The 17,809-nt window shown below is 37.9% G+C and overlaps 1 pseudogene; it reads right to left on the reverse strand.

Moving 5' to 3' along the window:
- LOC134210412 (ATP-binding cassette sub-family G member 1-like) overlaps positions 1-11,246 on the reverse strand; it is a 47,473-nt pseudogene extending 36,227 nt beyond the window's left edge.
- Between the last annotated feature and the right edge of the window lie 6,563 nt (positions 11,247-17,809).

The raw sequence follows: 17,809 nt of genomic DNA on the forward strand, positions 1-17,809 counted from the left end.
ATTCAATCTGAAGACGCTAATCATTCCAAGAATAATGAATGATCCGAGTCCCGACTGGAACACGATTCTCGTCGTGGTAAAGTACCATATCCTGTGGCTTGACGAGGCCTCCTTGCTGTGAGTTTGTGGCGTTGACGTGGGGTTAAACTTTTTTATAAAGAAGTTTAAAAACATCTGTATAGGTCTGTTTTCACGCAGATAAAATTCAATAATTTCTATAAATTCCATTGATTTTTATTTAAAAAAAATCGTGGTCTGAATCTCATTGTTTCGTTTCATCTGCAGATTATAATCGACCGAAATGAAGAACCGCATGAAATAATCCTAGGTGTAAATAGATCCGATAGAGGGGCCCTCCTAAGCCGTGCGGTACGACGCTTACGACGGTTTAAAATTCATTTCTGATTTAAAAAGAATATAGTAAGATCGATTGAATGTTACGTTTATTTGCATGCTCCAAATATGGCCGTGCAAGGAAAATATAATAAAAATCACCAACATATTTTTATCTGTGCTTATAGACTCCAGAAACTAATGAACCGATCGGCGTAAAAATTAGGTATGCACAGCTTTTTTTGGCCGGGGAAGTTTTATTAAGATGGTTCGAGAAGCCCTCCCCTTTGAAAGGGGTCTCCCATAGAAATGAAACAGAAATTTCTGCATAACTAATCAAAGAATAAATCAATTTTAGTCGAAATAAAGTTCGTCGGGTCTGCTAGTAAATAAATAATAGTTAATATTTTACTATTGAAAACCACTAAGAAATGATCGACCCCCTTAAAATTGAGATGTTTTTTACACTGAATAATTCTATGTTTGCTTTTTTTCTACGTTTACCATTTTGAAAGGTGATGATGGCCCAAAAATCTTAGCAATGGTGAAGAGGCATCTTTCTGTCGTTTATTTCGATTAATGGTCTGTTTTCAACCAATAGCATATGCGTCGTGCACTGAGTGCACTACTTACGTGCATTTAAAATCCTTACACTCTAATTAACACTATTCTTAAGGTATCTACTCAATTTTGAGAATAGTGTTTATATCCTGGTGTAAAATAAAACGCAAAAAATTATGCAATAGTCATTCAAAAGTTTTAAAGCAGAAGTTTATTCGAATTTGCCAAATATAATATCTTCTTAATAACGAGATTTTTAGCCCTAGTCTGGTTCATCTCGATTAACATTAGATGGAAATCAATAAATATTCAATTTATCACTCCGCAGCTCTCTGTTAACCTTTTTAAATAGGCCTTTATTCTTGCAGTGGCTGCTGAATTTTTTTTTTGGGTGTTGCTATCCATTATATTTTAGACCGTCAGTGGCCAATAAATTTCAATTATTTTACCGACCTTGACTGGCCAAATCTAAGTTCTTAAGTTTAAGTTTTTAAGAAATATCGAGTAAATTGGCGTATGTTTATGGCAGATCCTTTGCATGCTGTAAACATTTCAGCGTCACGATGTTGACAGTTAGTCGCCGAGATACTATGGGAACTCATAACATGCAGGTAATGGGGACCCATTTTTTGTAGTATGGACAAATGACACATCCCTTTAAACCCCCAATTTCGCTTATTCATGTACAAGCCCCAACACACAAAAAGAAACTTTTATTCAATTTGCCATTATGCCATTGTTGACACTGTATCAATAAACCGAAAGCCCTTTATCTCTCATTTCAGAATAACGGGACACCATTTTTTGTATCTAGTGTAACTTCATGAAAAATGCTCCGATTTTGGAACCTAATACATGAAAAGAAAGCTCTTGACGAGTTTCAAGAGAACCCGAAACATTATTTCTCGCTTAACTTTCCAAAAGGACCTAAGTAACATTTTTTTCATGAATTAATTTGAATACTGTAATCAATAGCTTTCATGTTTTCTCTGTTGATTGCGCTATTCAATTTTTTTGTCTTTATTAGCGAGACATTCAGCCCAATTGTTTGTACTTTTCGTATAGTATCAATTGTACGACTATTTTCGTAACGAGATACAATTTCAATGTCACTGTTTTTGAAGCACAAATATCTCACAAAAACATTTTTTTTAACAGCAATGCAATTGATACATACATTCACAAATACATTTGTACCCAAATAGTTGCGGTGGAGGCAACACCGTAGCGTGCTGTTGGCCGGTTGGTTGGCTAAAATCAATGCTTGCTCTATAATAAAAAGAACAAATTCATTAGTTTGCGGGCATGAAACAACCAAACTGACTATTAATTGGTCCAAAGGTCTATGGGTATATGGTAGAGAGCAAAAAAAAAATTCTTTATTTCCACATCAACGTTTTGTATAGAGTTGTTTTAGTTTTGACTGTTATTTCGGCCGGATTTTCAGGGACCTTCAGGATGGATAAAAAAAATCTAAGAGTATCTTATTTAAAAAGTTATTTGACAATCATGAAGAGATTTGATACACACCTTATAATTGGTTAATTTTTTGGTCACTATTACGGCCACTGAGGAACTTTCGGAATCTTCATGTGAAGATTGAATAATGAAGAAATCCCGAGTAGACGAAAATAGCTCAATATTATTAAATGTCGATAAGATAGCAAAATGAGATATGAACGCCATGATTGATATAAGAGATAAAGATCAGACGATAATATCAATAACGCAGGGTCAATATCATGTGCCATTATCAGGTGTGCCATATTTCGGTGTAAAATTCTTGATATTGTTGCCTGTTCTTTTATCTCTTATATCAATCAAGTCCATATCATGTTTTTGTTATTCTGTTCATGGGCTCAGCTTCGGGATGATTAAGCATTTGCAGGTTCTATACTAATCGTTCGAAAACCATTCGCCTGAAACCCATTCGCCCGAATGCCAAACGCCCGAAAGAGCCAAACGCCCGAATGCCATTCGTTGAATAGGTCATTCGCTCCGAATGGGCGCAACGCCCGAATGAGCCAAACCCTGAAAGCCCTTGAAATGAAAAAAAATCTGTTTGATATTTTATAGTATATATTATCATATTTAAAAGAATCATTACAACATAAGTCTTAGGTGATAGGAAACTTGGGGAACTAATTAACACAAAGGCGCGATCCCCGTCAAAAGCTCAACCACTCACCTGGCTTGTATGACGCAACGAGCCCTTCTAACTTTATGTTTTCTCAATGTTTTTTATGGTGCTCTGCTATCGGCTGGGACTGAAGCGATCGTAAAATATCAGTGCTAACTATTCGTTCTTCTAGCTGGAATTGCTTTTACAACACTGTAGAGGGAGGATTACCCTGTTCTAGCAGCGAACCCCATTTGTTATGCCATCCTTCAATGTGGTTGGAGGTCCGTGGAATATTTTGCGTCATTCTTCCATGAACTGACCATAATGAAGGCGGAAATAGAGGACCTCGACTGTTTTTTTTTTGCTTTTTGTTTGGCGACCATTAACGTAAAACTCACTCACATAGTTTAAAAAATTACAGAGAGGCTCTGGGATCGTTTTTTGCAATTCTTGAAATGCATTTGGAATCTCTTGATTCGACAAGAATGCCAAAGCAACAACTTTCTTATACGCAAATTGAATAGTGAAATCTTTGGAATAAATCGACTTCAGCTTAAGGTGTGTTAGTTTTCTTAATAAACTTTGGTTTAGGCGAAAAAGACAACCGTGGAGAATGGTTCCAATCTGTTAACAGAATTTATTTCTACTATTTCAAAACCAATAGAATATGCTATGCTCCGGCTCACGTTCGCATTGGTATTTCTCCGCAATTTCTTCCAGCGCACTGAAAGCTGATTCGTAGGTTCTCTCTATTCTTCTTCAGTAGCAACATATAAACCAAAGGAACAAAGCGTGTACACTTTTATGTGTTGTGCCGAAACAAACAGCAGGATCTTATCATCATCAACTACATACTGCAAGAAGAGCTCCCCATTCAGATTTACTTTAAAGCGTATGTCGATATGATCCAAATCTTCGCATACCAGTGGCTCTTGCGGCATATCACGACGTCGCCAACGATGCATTATGTTGTGTTGGGCAGATTTGCTGATCAACGATTGAACCTTTAAAAAGAATAATCAATTTACATAAGCTAATAGCTTTCAATCAATATTTCCCTTCTTAATTTCACATGCTGTTCTTTCTGATAGTTTTAAACTAAGAATAAAATCGGTTCATACTGGCTTATTCGGGCGTTTCGCTCATTCGGGCGAATGGCTCATTCGGGCAAATGGCACATTCGGGCGAATGGCTTTCGGGTGAATGGCATTCGGGCGAATGGGTTTCGGGCGAATGGTTTTCGGGCGATTGGTATAGAACCATAACTGATACGGGGATAAGGGTTAAGGTTAGAATTGAGATATATTTGCTCGTTTAGTTAAAAACTAAATGTAGTCCGAATAATATAGAGTTTCATCAGCATCTGCATCGAGGTATTTCGTTAACTCCTAAATATTGCTTTGCTAGAATTGTAAAAGGGCAATAAATTATTGCAGAAGAAACTTTGTAATGCCTATCTGTGTTCAATGAGGGCTTTCATTCGTTTCTTCTAATATGTTGTTCCAATATGCTCTCAAAACGAACTTGATAGGGTGATCAGAAGTATCTGACGCGCCAACATCAGAGTTAAATTTCTTTTCTTTGCCCTCTTGCTTCCAACGGCGCTTTCGACCATTGATCAAACCACATCAAAGTTGCATTGAGACTTGCACGAGTGCTTCATAATTATTAACAGACCCAATGCAGAACTGGCTTTACCCTGATGCGAATAGATCTGATGGTGATTTCATCCACCAATCAACAAATACACTTGGTTCAACAAGGTCAAATAGCGGTTCCGATTCCAGATTTGGTTTCATTGATCCAACTAAATCTGTTGTTCCTTAAACCCTGAAAGCTAGCCAGATTTGTTTTTTTTTTATCTGACTAGGTCCGATTGCTATTCAAACAACGATTCGAAAGACTTTATCCAGGGTTGATTTTCTTGATTCAAATAGGTCTTATGGCGATTCCGCTTCAACCAACTCACAAAGTAAGTTTTTTCGGATTAGACTAGGTCCGATGTGGGATTTTATTAATCCAATTAGGTCCAGTATTGGTTCCAAATCATCGTCAGGCCCACTCTAGATGTAGATTTTTCTTAATCTGAATAGGTCCGATAGCTACGCCGTGAATAGAACGATCCACTTTAGAGTTGAATTTTTGGCAATACATTAGAGCAGAACGTGGGTTCCCAAAAAAAAACTGTTTGTTATTTAATTTGTTAATTTTTATCCCGTTGAAATTCAACAAAAAACTATAATGTAAACATTCATTTAGTGCATCACTAAAAATAGTGATTTTGAACTCCCTCTCCTCGACCACTTGGTCACGCTATTTTTTTGTACAACTATTTTTTTATAATTTTCAAAGCTACTCAAACCCTCCCTGCTCGGGATCTACTTTATAGATGGACTGAAAACTTCAATAATTATTATAACTACCAACGCTTCCAAACTTCCCGATTGAAAATTTAACAACTTGTAAAATCTAGCGATATAACATTCAATATTCATCTAAATTTGACTGATTTTACCAGCAAGCACAGTTTTAACTTATTTTGATTTAACATGTTCGTTTAACAGTAAGATCGATCAGATGTTCGGTTTATGAATGCTAAATATGTGCATGAAAATTTATAATATTTATCTGTGAGATCTGATTATTAAAGGTTTAAAGCATCTTTAAACCAACTAAATTTACTACTATTTGTAAGATTCAAATTGCTCTCTAAATATAAAATTTGAGCACTTTCCTCTTAATAAACGAGAAGCGTCCAATAAAAGTTTCGCCAAGGGCGTCGAGCTCACGCTACGGCTCTGGGTGAAGGACATTTGTAGAATGTCCCCAAATCAGTTTTCAGTGGAAAAATGTTTTCTTGAAATTCAATATATGTCCTGCAGATATTGGATCCTACTTGACTGTTTGAAATTTTGGTCCCTCAGGTAGAAGCGTAAGTACGTGGATTGTGTCCTATGTCAATCTTGGTACCGTTTCTGACGTCTTTTGACTCAAGATATTGGAAGCTTTCTGCATTCTTCACTGATTGCCGACTACGGTGAAACTGGAAGGGGTACTGTGTTTACATCCAACAATTTGGTTTGTTGGCGTTGGTGACTGAACCTGCCGAATAGGGCCCTCTGCATATCAGAGCGCCGTTGAGCAAGGAGTGTAACGTCATCAGCTAAATCGAAGTCGTTTGGGTGCTGCATGGTCCATGCTTCACGGTCAATCGCTCTCAGAATCTCGTCGATTACGATGAGGAACAGTAACGGTAGTAGAATACATCCTTGTCTCACACCGGCTAAGACCGGATAGGGTCAACAAGTCCCGTTGTGCAGCATTTTACCGATGATTTTCTCAAAACCAACTTGCGTCTCAAGGCGCCTCACATATTCTCGTAATTGGACGGTCAGAGGCTTCGTAGTGAAAGAAAACAGAATAAAGGACGCTTGGAATGCTTCAGAATTATATGGAGCGTAACAATGGGCCACACAGGATCTTCCGGCACAGAATACGACCTGCTCCGCCGGAGAGTCGTATCAATCTTCCCTGAATCCGAGCCAGGATAACTTTGCATAAGACTTTAGACATAGGACGGTACAGCTACATAATGCTTCGAGTTTTCGCATCCAGTCGCTGAGGGAAGCTGCGGTGTTGAGATTAAAAATAAACGTGCAATAGTTGAGCGAATGGTCTATCCTGGTCATAATTGATGTCAGAATTTATATATCAGCACTAGGTTTGATTCCGTTTTCTATTATACCGTCGAAACCGAAAATCCGACCGTTGGGGAAAATTGATTCCCCGATCACCATGTCGTTTTACCACGAGTTCTGCTCACGGTATACCGTATACGGTATGCCGTGAGTTCTCTAAAAGGCTCTCCTCTGCTCATTTCTCCAAACCATGGCATCCTGATCTTTCTACAATAACGTCGCGTGTGTTCCGTTTGATCTGCGTGTTCAACCTACATCGCTAGTTTTTTCAAAGCCACCGTTAAGAACATCGCCCTTTCTTGTAGATGATATAAGGCTATTCGACAAGCTTGTGGACGATGTTCGTCCTCCATATTTTCTCAATAACACGGTGGATCGATTAAGGCTGCTCACTAGAGTTTGAGAAGTTTCTGTGTTGGTTTGTAATACAGGTCCGAGTCAATTGGCGATTAAAGGTTGCATGAAGAAGAAGAGAAGAAGTCGAAGGATGATATTTGAAAAAATTGCATGGGAAACATGAGAGAGTATTTTGAAACTCTTCTCAAAAATTCTAGAGCAATTTAATTAAAACGGATGGCGTACGGGATTGTACTTTTCTCCTCCTGCATAATAAACGCAAATTTTCAATTTCAAATTTTATTTTGTGAAATCATACTTGATACAGTATAAGAAAAGTCAAACTCCGAACTACTTTCCTTTAATTAAATTGCTTCTAGAAGCACTATGCTTCTTCGTGCATTTTTTTCTTATATCTTCCTTCGACATCCTCTTCTTCATGCCTCCTTTAATCGCCAATTATGGTGACATCCTGAGATACGAAAGAAATCCAAAACTTTTAAATCAAGGTGCTGAGAAAGTGGGATATATGAATAACCTTCCACTCGACCCATCCAAGACCTGAAGATCGAAATGAAAAGCATTACTGTCAATGGTGTTGGACCCAAACCCGAATACTGAGCCGTTATGAGAATTATTATTACTTTATTATCGACACTTTACCATAGTCATGGCATTCGGTCGCATAGGTTTGAGAATTGTATTAGTAACATAACGCATATAATGTCAAAAAAAGCGGACGTCTCTCGATAACCAGAGATAGAACAGGATAGGTCACCAGAGACACCTGTTGCAACGTATGATTTGCGAGTGGTTGCGAGAAGAATAGATCCACAGAAAGGACTTAGATAATTGGCTCTGGGAAAAACGAAGAAATTGAATATTTATTTAATTTATGAAGGAAATCCATTAATTGTTACAAGCCATCAGTTTTAGACTACAAAAATATTCTATTCTGGTTCTATTCTGATGCCATGTATAGTGTTGAATTTGGGCTCATCAGTACCCGCTAAGCTAAGTACCCGGAGGAGCTTTATGTGTAAATAGTGGCATTGCCTCACGAGGCACAACCAAATATATATATATTCCTAACTATGTTTTGTCTTCCCCGGAAGCCAATTAGCAGCGTCACGAAAATGCGTCAGAATTTGTCGAAACACTGACGTCGCTCTTACTTTATGAATATTCAATCTGAAGGTGCTAATCATGCACTTACCGGACTCATATAGTGATGTTTGTTATCCTGGGGCTGGTACTTGACGAGCCTCCGCTGTAAATGTGGGATGTGGAGGAATAACTTCATAAAAGCTGTATGGGTACATCCGGAACTAGTCCCAGCAAAAGGGACTGTGTACCGTTTAATCAGTAACAACAAGACTTATGAAATCAAATTGTGTTTTATTATATAAATTACTTCAAACAAGACATGCGACAACAAACAGGGTTCTTTTCTACTTAAAATGTTTCCTTGATTTCTAGACATAGCCCTCCGTTGTGTAAATACTTAACAACAATGGGAGTAAGCTGTAAATAATTTTCTATTCTAAATGAGAAATAAGTAAGTAGAGAGCTCCGTTCCACAAAATCCTGTCAAATTGCGGCAAAAAATTTTTTTAATTTTTTATATTCATTCAGTCAATTTGAAACCATCATCACGATTATTATAACTATCAAATATTAAAGTTTTCCAAATCATCTGTCCATTTGTATTGAATGAACTGTGCCACTCAACAACAATAGCCAGTTCTGATTCTCAGCACACCTCAAGTACATATGATCACCTGTGCGCTCGTCAGAAGGGAACCTGCCGGTAGTTAGCTATCATCGTCGAAATGCTGATTGCCTTTATACGAATCGCCATTCGTCCGTTACCACTTCTCTACAGTCGATGTTTCGTGAAGTGCTTCCCTTCTCAGCGGCTGTTCTCCGTATGTACAGTAAGTAGCAGCCGTCTGCTCACTGGAAGAACGCGATTTCACTGCATCACACAACCGAGACGAGACGATAGAACAAACGAATCAAGTCAAATGAGGTCAACTGGTTTCCACCTTTGACTGCCTTCGACTTCGATTAGAACAGAATCAATTGATAGCAGTCACTGGGGTGAAATAAACTCCTCGGAAGGTGGACTAGGCTCTTGAAAATCGGCACACGTCTCAGAATTTATCACAGGAAGCTCAAAGAAAGGCTTTCGATGAAGTTTGATAAATGGTTATTCAAAAAGCCATAATTCGAAGCGATATTTTTGTTATATGATTAATCCACCTTAGGGTTGTATCACGTGGACTTCGGGGCATATATGCACTATCTGCACATCAATAAATATATCGCTCAAACAAGACAAAACGAAGTAATAAAGCTGTTTCGAAATTATCTTTATGTTGCGAACATATAACTTTCCACAAGTGTCATTTATTGTGCCAGTATGTACAAAAGTGCGATTCATCGGCGAAGAGGTCTACCACGACGGTACCGGCAACCGGATCGCAGATTTTAGCGGCAAAAAATCCACAGTAAATACAGCTGTCTGGACAAATTTTCGGACCGACAAAAATCCATAAACCGGCTACGGTCCGTCTGAACGAGCAGCCGCACTTATTTTTCGAGGTGTTTCGCCCTCGAAGTTACAGTCAAGAGGTACTCTTTGGCGATTTGTTTGGAAGCTCGGCGTGCTCATCAACGCCACCACCACCGACCGTTTCACTCACTGCCTAATGACCGAAGGTCCTTGGCGCACGAGCAGTGTTATAATGTATTTCCTTGGTCAAACAATGGAACGCAGGGTAAGCTTAATTGCCGGCGAATGAGGCTTTCCAATTCTTGCCCGAGCTTGAGAGTGGTCTTTCCGGAGGTGCTTTGTGCATTTCAAGGATGTGGTATTTGGCGAATTCTGCACACATGGTTTTCATGATCAAGGTGCTAGCATGTGCAAATGATGAGAAGAATGTGGTTAAAATAGAACAATGAAGATATAGGAGAGCATGGACCGTTTTGATGATTCAGACGCATATTCCGGCATGATTTTCCCTAACTAAAATTCATCTTTTCAAATAATTTAAACGTATGTTTCCTTTGAGTTATCCTTTATTATAAATTTCAGATACAAAATAGATCTCCCAGTTAGGCCCTAATTCCGCTATTTCAGGCCAACGAACATTTTAAGACATATTTACCGTTTCCAAAAGCTCTCATTCTATATGATTGCTCATTGGCACGCTACTACAATATCGATTGGTTAGAATCGAATGAACGTTAAGCGAAGCAAAATAGCAACAATCGAACCATGGGTTGTTTCAATTCGTTCTACTTTTCACTAATTACAGCCATAACCACAAATGGTATCCGGGCAAAATTCGTTTGCATGGGTGTTCGATACACGTCAATGCGTGGCAAAGTGGATTAACTACAAAGCTTCATGCTAGTGATAATAACGTACGGAAACATGCTCTGTCATACTCTGGTGGTTGTTGAATGTGAAGCGTGAAAAGAATTAGGCGTGTTTTATTGACCGGATGCCACGATTTCTAGAAAACGAGATTAAACCGGTGAGGTACCAATGATGATTGTAGCAATAATCAATGCAGAATTAGCAGCAGCCTGAAGTCAAGTTTGGTATGGAATACGAGGAATGCGCAGCAATCGCGAGTTAATCTGAGTAATGTAACATTTGAACGATATTACCAAACATTTTTCAATAAAATCAGTTCCTCGGCTTTTTGGCCCGGCAATAAATAGGCGTTGTACCTGATTCTCGTGTATTTGGAGTGCGAAACAAATGCTACTTCTGTTCCTTAGCTAAATGATTTCTTCCTAGAGTGTACTGCGATAATAATAAAAATCCACTTACCAAACTTTGCGCCTAATGTTGAGCTTCTGGTATATCAGATATCTCTGAACTCGATGTCACCGGTGGCCTCTTCGGAAAGTGGTAGTCCTCCTTTTCAGAACCCATTGTGTACATCATGTTTGTTCCCCTGGCAGTCACTCAGCTCTATTGAATCTTCCCCAATAGACGAACTTTCACCGTTCGCTGGACAACAACTGAACGCGGATGCTGTCGTCGAACCACCACCGCTAGCAGTCGTCGTCGTCGTCGTTGGGGATCCGGACTGTGTCACGGTTGCACTCGGACTGATGCCAGTCGCCATCACGCTCGATTGGACCAACGATGACGGTGGTTGCGGAACGGTCATCGTGTCAAATTAGCTGCCCGAGGAAGATCACAAACCAGACACGCGAACTCGCGCCGTACCTCTCCCCACTCCCAGCGAAACCAATTCCGCGTCGACCAGCCCGATAGGCTATTTCGATAACTGTCTTCTAATTCATCCGGCGGAGAATCCACAATAATGAACGCGGCATTGTCTTTTCCGGTGATGTTTCGCTGCACGCGATCGGTTTCACCTGGAACGAAAGTAATCATACGGGTTCCCGGTTAATGTGCGCAAATAGTATCATTAGGGCTAGAATCAAAGTTCACACGGATATTCATATGTTTGCAAAATGCGAACCGCATTTCACGCACGGAGTCAACGATAAGGAACGATAAGTTAACGATGGGAACGATTATCAGATGCCCATTGTATCTTAGATTAACCTTGCATTAGTTAAGGCAATATGATTTTAAAACAAAATTTGAAACTTATGAATAAAGTTTCCAAATATCAATTTGGTTCTGCATTTTTTTTAGAAAAGAAAGTTTGGAAAATTTTCCACTGCGTTATTATTTCAGTATAATAAGAAAAAAATCGTTTCTGGAGTATACGAGAAAGGCAAAAAACCATTCAGTAAAACAAAAGAAGTCGATTGAGAACTCAAATTGGAAAATTCGGAATGTATACCAAATCTACAATTGCTCCCTATGAATCTCCTCTGTTATGATTCATTTCTCTCCATTTAAGCTTGTACAAGATTTAATTAAGATTAGATTTATCAAAATCACAGAACAATAAAGACAAACAAAACAATATTGAGCATTATAAAATCGTTATGCACGAGTTAATGAGTAAATAATAAATTCTCTGATGAAAGATAAAGTGCTAGCAGATTATTAGTGTTGAAATCGAGGTTTGTGTTATGGAATGACGTAATGTTGTATTCGATTTTCTTCGTTTAAACTATTACACGAGATCCTATATTTGTGGGGTTATATATACTGTTTAATATGCGTATGTTATAAGCTTTTGAAATCATATACTAAATCAATTTTATAACGTGTCATAATAAATGAAAAAGATTTATGAACAAACGAGTGTAGGTACATAATGTGGGCACTAAATGGCAGAATTTCAGCTGCGGAAATGCAGTTGGACGACAGCTCACTGTATGCGTTTACTCGTCACAGACTTTTGACAGAAAAAATAAAGAAAAGTCATGTTGTACACTAATCGACAACAGTTACATAAGGTTTAAGGTGATTATAGAATAAAAGCCCGTGGTGACTTTCAAATTGACCACACGTTTATCTACAAACATTTCAAAAGCCCAAATCTAGCGTAATGTTTCGTACAGTGCCGAAACTCAAATAATGATTATTTAGCATAACTCAGCAAACGATCTACCATTATTTCAGCCCCATACGCGTTATGGTTCTTTCATCTCGTGCTCTTGAAAACAATATTTGAAAAGCACGTGGTTTACAAAATGGCCGATTTCTGGCTTTTATTGTACAATCCCTAAAGCAATTCTTAAATATTTGCGGTACTCGGCGGTAGGCTGATTTGTGGCACCAGAATCTAATGTTAAAATTTGAACAAAATCTGACACTGTGTTGTCTCAAATTTTATCTTTTTCCAAGGACTATCCGGTATCCGGTATAAACAAAAAAAAATCAAAAATACTTCTTCCTAACTCATGGGTAGGTTGATGGCAGACCGTCATTAGGCATGACGACACATAATGACGGGTATGCAATGCCAGGATATTCATATCTACGATAAGGATATTCATATCTTCTATGTGTTTTGAGCTTTTTACGATTTCAAAACTCCCGTGGCACTTATGAAAGGATATAGAGCCCCTCGTTCCCCAGCATATGAAAGGTGTGGCTGGAACAGATGTTGACTATTGGAAAATGCCGTGATTTTATTCCAAGTTGTAATAATAAGTCCCATATAAGGATTGCAATATTCGTTCTTAGTTGATAACAAACAGCGATTGACGAAAGACATGAATCTCTTTCGATCGTAACAAGCTATGAAAACAAGTTTGATATAAACTGATACTAGTGCGAGAAAATCAAAATTTGAGAGAAGCCCCACCAACAATCTACAATTAAATGTTTCGTTCTCGCTCAATTGCCATTGGGGACTATGATATTTTTACACAGCTGTATACAATAAGTTAAAAGGCATAATCAGTTCAGCTTGCGAAAAATGTCTCTCACGGTATACTACATATCGTTTATGGATTCGAAGATGATTAGTGAGAGATTTCTTTGTGTCTCTTTTGATTCAATCTATGATCATAAGTCATTATCCATAGTCTAGATTTACAAGCCGTACACTTATTAAAGGAAGGGCCGTTTGGCTGGTGCCATTTGGCCGAAAGTGTTACCAAGGGTCATACCGCCGAGTAGGCCATTTGGCCGAATAGGTCATTTGACCGAAAATGTCGTTAGGTCAAACAGGTTACTTGGCCGAAAAAGTTGTTTGGCCTTAATGGTCGTTTGGTGTAAGAAGAAAAGAAAGAAATGAGGAGCCAGAGTGAGGCCTTTCACTACTAATTTCACACTTCTCACTATTAACAAAGAGAAGTAAAAAGTCAGTAATGAGAAGTGAGAAGTATGAAGTGAGATGACTTACTTCATACTTTCCATTTTCCATTAAGAAAACGGAGAAGTGCGAAATAACATATGAGAAATAAGAAGTGAGAAATGATGGATGACATTAGAGAACGTCACTACTTACTTTACTTCTCATTTTTCTGATGAGAAATGAGAATGAAATGTCTGAAATGTTTTTAACTTAACCTAAACTTAACCTGTGTATACTAAGGGTACAAGGGTTAATCGTTGCAATAGAAGATTGCAACGATTTTATCTAAATTGAAAATTATTTTGTTGGAAATTTGTTGCAATGTTTCAATATTTGAAATTCTATGAAGTTCATTGGTACTATACAAGGCAACTTCAGAATCATTTTCAAAATTTTATTTTGAATCCTCTGAAGATGCCTTCTTTCTGGTATTGCAGCAACTAGTCCATATTGGCACAGCATACAACATGGCAGGCCTAAAATTTGTTTGTAAATCAAAAGTTTGTTCTTAAGACAAAGTTTTGATTTTCTGTTATAAGTGGATATAGACACTTAATTATGATTACATTTAGCTTGAAGGCCTTCAATGTGATTTTAAAAGTTAATTTTGATCTACTGAAATGCTTTACTTCGCTATACCAATTAATTGGAACCCCATTCATAGTGACAATATGTCTGCTAGAAGGTTTCAGAATAGCTCTCGGCTTATGTGGGAAAATTATAAGCTGAGTTTGTGGAAGCATTCAGGGAAATTTTCCATTTTGCAAGTAAGTGGAAAATATCAAACTTTTTGCAATCTACTACAAATGACACGAAGGCTACGCCCTTTGGCTGAGAGACCTGTGTCATCTGCAAACAAAGATTTTTGACACCCTGGTGGTAAATCAGGTAAGTCAAGTAAAAATGATTTAGAATTCTGATAGTTTACCTGCAGTGAGCGATCTGATAAATAATTTTGGATCAGTTTAATAATGTACAGAGGAAAATTAAAATTCATCAATTTTACAATCACCTTCATACCAAACACTGTCAAATGCTTTCTCTATCAAAGCAACTCCAGTCGATATCCTTCAGATTTGTTGAGCCGAATTAAGTTCGTAACTCTTAATAACTGATGAGTGGTTGAATGCCCATGGTGAAAACAAATAGCTCATCAGCAAAAATAGAATTGTCATTAATATGAACCATCATTCTATTTAAAATAATTTTTCAAACAGTTTGCTTATTGAAGAAAGCAAACTGTGAGCAATAACTAGAAGCCTCAGCTGGATTTTGTCCGGCTTCAAAATTGGAACAACTTTGGCATTTTCCATTTATCAGGAAAAGTATGCCAATTGAAAACATTGTTAAATAAATTAACCAAAAGGACAAAGAGCTCTCAGGAAGTTTTTTAATGAGTATGTAAAATAACACCATCATCCGGGGCTTTCATATTTTTAAATTTTCTGGTAATAGATCTCCTTCATCCAAATTAGTTCCCAACGAAGGGTCAAAAACATTATCTTGGTTGAGAATGTCTTCGGCTTCGTGTAACCTGATCCTCAATTGGACTAGTGAGACCTAGACTAAATTATAGAACTCTCGAACTGCTGAGCAAGTTTTGAGCCTTTTCGCCATTTTTAATAAAATTTTATTTCCCTCTTTAAGCGCTGGAATTGGCTTTTGAGGGTTTTTAAATTTTCGTTAATTTCCAAAGGGTTTCGAACTGGGATCAACTTCGAGACATTATTCTCAAAGTTGGTATTTCTCAGAATAGCAAACGTTTTTTAATTTCATTTCTCTCGAATTAACTTTCAACGGGATCTGAGTTCTTCGATATTGCCTTCGCCTCACATTTTTAAGACGATCAGTAGCTGAAGATCGTCGTCAATAATAATGGAGTTGAATTTAATTTCACATTTAGGAATTGCAATGCCTCTGGCTTCGACAATTAAATTAGTCAAAGATACGAGAGCATTATCAATATCACTTTTGGTATCGAGAGGAATATCAACATCAAAATTCCTATCGATATACGTTTTCTATAAATCCCAATCACCCTATGATAATTGAAAGTAGAGGCTGATTTGATTATAAATGCTTCTTGTGAGATTTCAAATGTCTGGGAAGGTGATCAAGTCAAAGTCAGCATGAGTTACCAATTGCCCACAAGTGACTTGAATCCGTTAAACCAAATCAATTGTCGAAGGATTTCAGTGGATGAAAAACAAGTTGGCCATTGGGATATTGAATATTATAATCCGCAGAACAATCTTCAAATAAAATTTTGCCGTTGGAATTGCTTTGAGCATTATTCCATGAACGGTTTTGGCATTGAAGTCACCAATTACGAAGGATTTGGATTTGTTCGAGTCAGAATTTGAGATCAGCTTTCAACAAATTCTTTTGCTGCCCATTGCATTGAAAGGCAAATAGGCTGCAATGAAGAATGACCAAAATTTGTTTCAAAAACTCCCAAGGTTTCAAAACTTTGGTTTCAAACGAAGAAAATAATTTTTGATACGTCTATTAATGACAATGGACCTACAGGCGCTGTCAAGACGATCATTTCTGTAGATAAAATTATTTGGATCTCTTTTGATGGAGAGTCGGGCTTTAAATAAGTTTCTGTTATAATGGCAATATGCACATTATGAACTGTTGGAAGTTGAATAATTCATCTTCCTTACCCTTTAGAAACGGGCATTCAAGTTAGAACTTTCACACAATTTTTGGATCCATTGAAACGATAACCGATAACAATTTTTGTGTGTCTTTATACCAACCTGAACGAGCTCCTGGTATGCAAGTCATGCTATCAGCGGAAAGCAGTCATGCTACCTGAATCGGCAACATGACCATTATTTCCCGTTGGGACATGGGTATAAACCTCATTTTGAGAAGAGAAATTTTGTCTACCGTTTAGCAGCGAATGTTTTGCATACGTAGGTAAATTTATTCAGAAAAATTGAATTTACTGAAGTGCTTGCTACCCGTTGACGAGCGGCAAAATTTGTTTTGTGAATTGTGGTGGGTGGCGAATTGCTCGACCAGTAACTGGTTTCGAAATTTGAGCGTTTGAAAAATTTCTACCGTCGAATCTGGGATCCGATTGGAATTTACCGTCATCAATTTGCACGGGAATTCAAAAGAACTTTTTTTTGCGTGAAGGGCATTCCCAGAAATTGGATTTATGATTACCCCCACAATTTGCACACTTAAATTTATTGAATCTTCTCTCACAGGACAAGCGTCCTTGGCGTAGAGAGTGTTCCACCACAAATCATGCATTTAACATCCATGTGGCAATGTTTGGTTCCGTGACCTCTACCTTTTGGCACTTACGGCACTGGTGGGATTTTTTTAGGAAATTCTCCCCAGGCTCTGGCGGAAATGTTCCCATGTAACACGGACATGGGACATAATACAGCGAAACCCTTTTCCAACTTTTTCATATTATTTAAGTTCACTTTTGTTAAAATGAACTAAATAAAATTCCTTGAGAAATGCCCCTTTAGGAAGTACCAGAGTGGGATTTCTTTTTCATGCTTAATTACTTGGACTGGTGAAAATCCGTAATTCAGAAATTTCAATTTTAATCTCATCCAGTGATTTGTCATCACTAGGCAGATTCCTTTATCAAGACGACTTTGAACAATCGCTCCAGTTTTGTCGTCGTATGTGTGAAGAATTTATGGCGCTTCTCAGTTAAATACTGGAGAAGACGTTTGCGATCGTCAAAAGGATCCCGGCAAAACGCGGCAGTCACCCTTCCTATAGCAATCTGAAATGAAACCTTGATCCCTGAAGAGTTACTTCCAAGAATTTCATTCCGAAAGCCAGAAAACTCGGCAACAGATACCACAATTGGCGGAATCCGTTGTTTTTCGCATGAATCGAATCACCTGGGCTTAGGGAGGTAGATTCGATTTTCCCACTCAATCGTTAGTAATCAAATCGAACCGATTGCTCAGTTCGATGGGAGAAGAAATAATGTCAACGTTAGATTTAGAAGGAATATCTGA

Source organism: Armigeres subalbatus, chromosome 2, assembly GCF_024139115.2.
Source record: "Armigeres subalbatus isolate Guangzhou_Male chromosome 2, GZ_Asu_2, whole genome shotgun sequence".
Lineage (NCBI taxonomy): Eukaryota > Metazoa > Arthropoda > Insecta > Diptera > Culicidae > Armigeres > Armigeres subalbatus.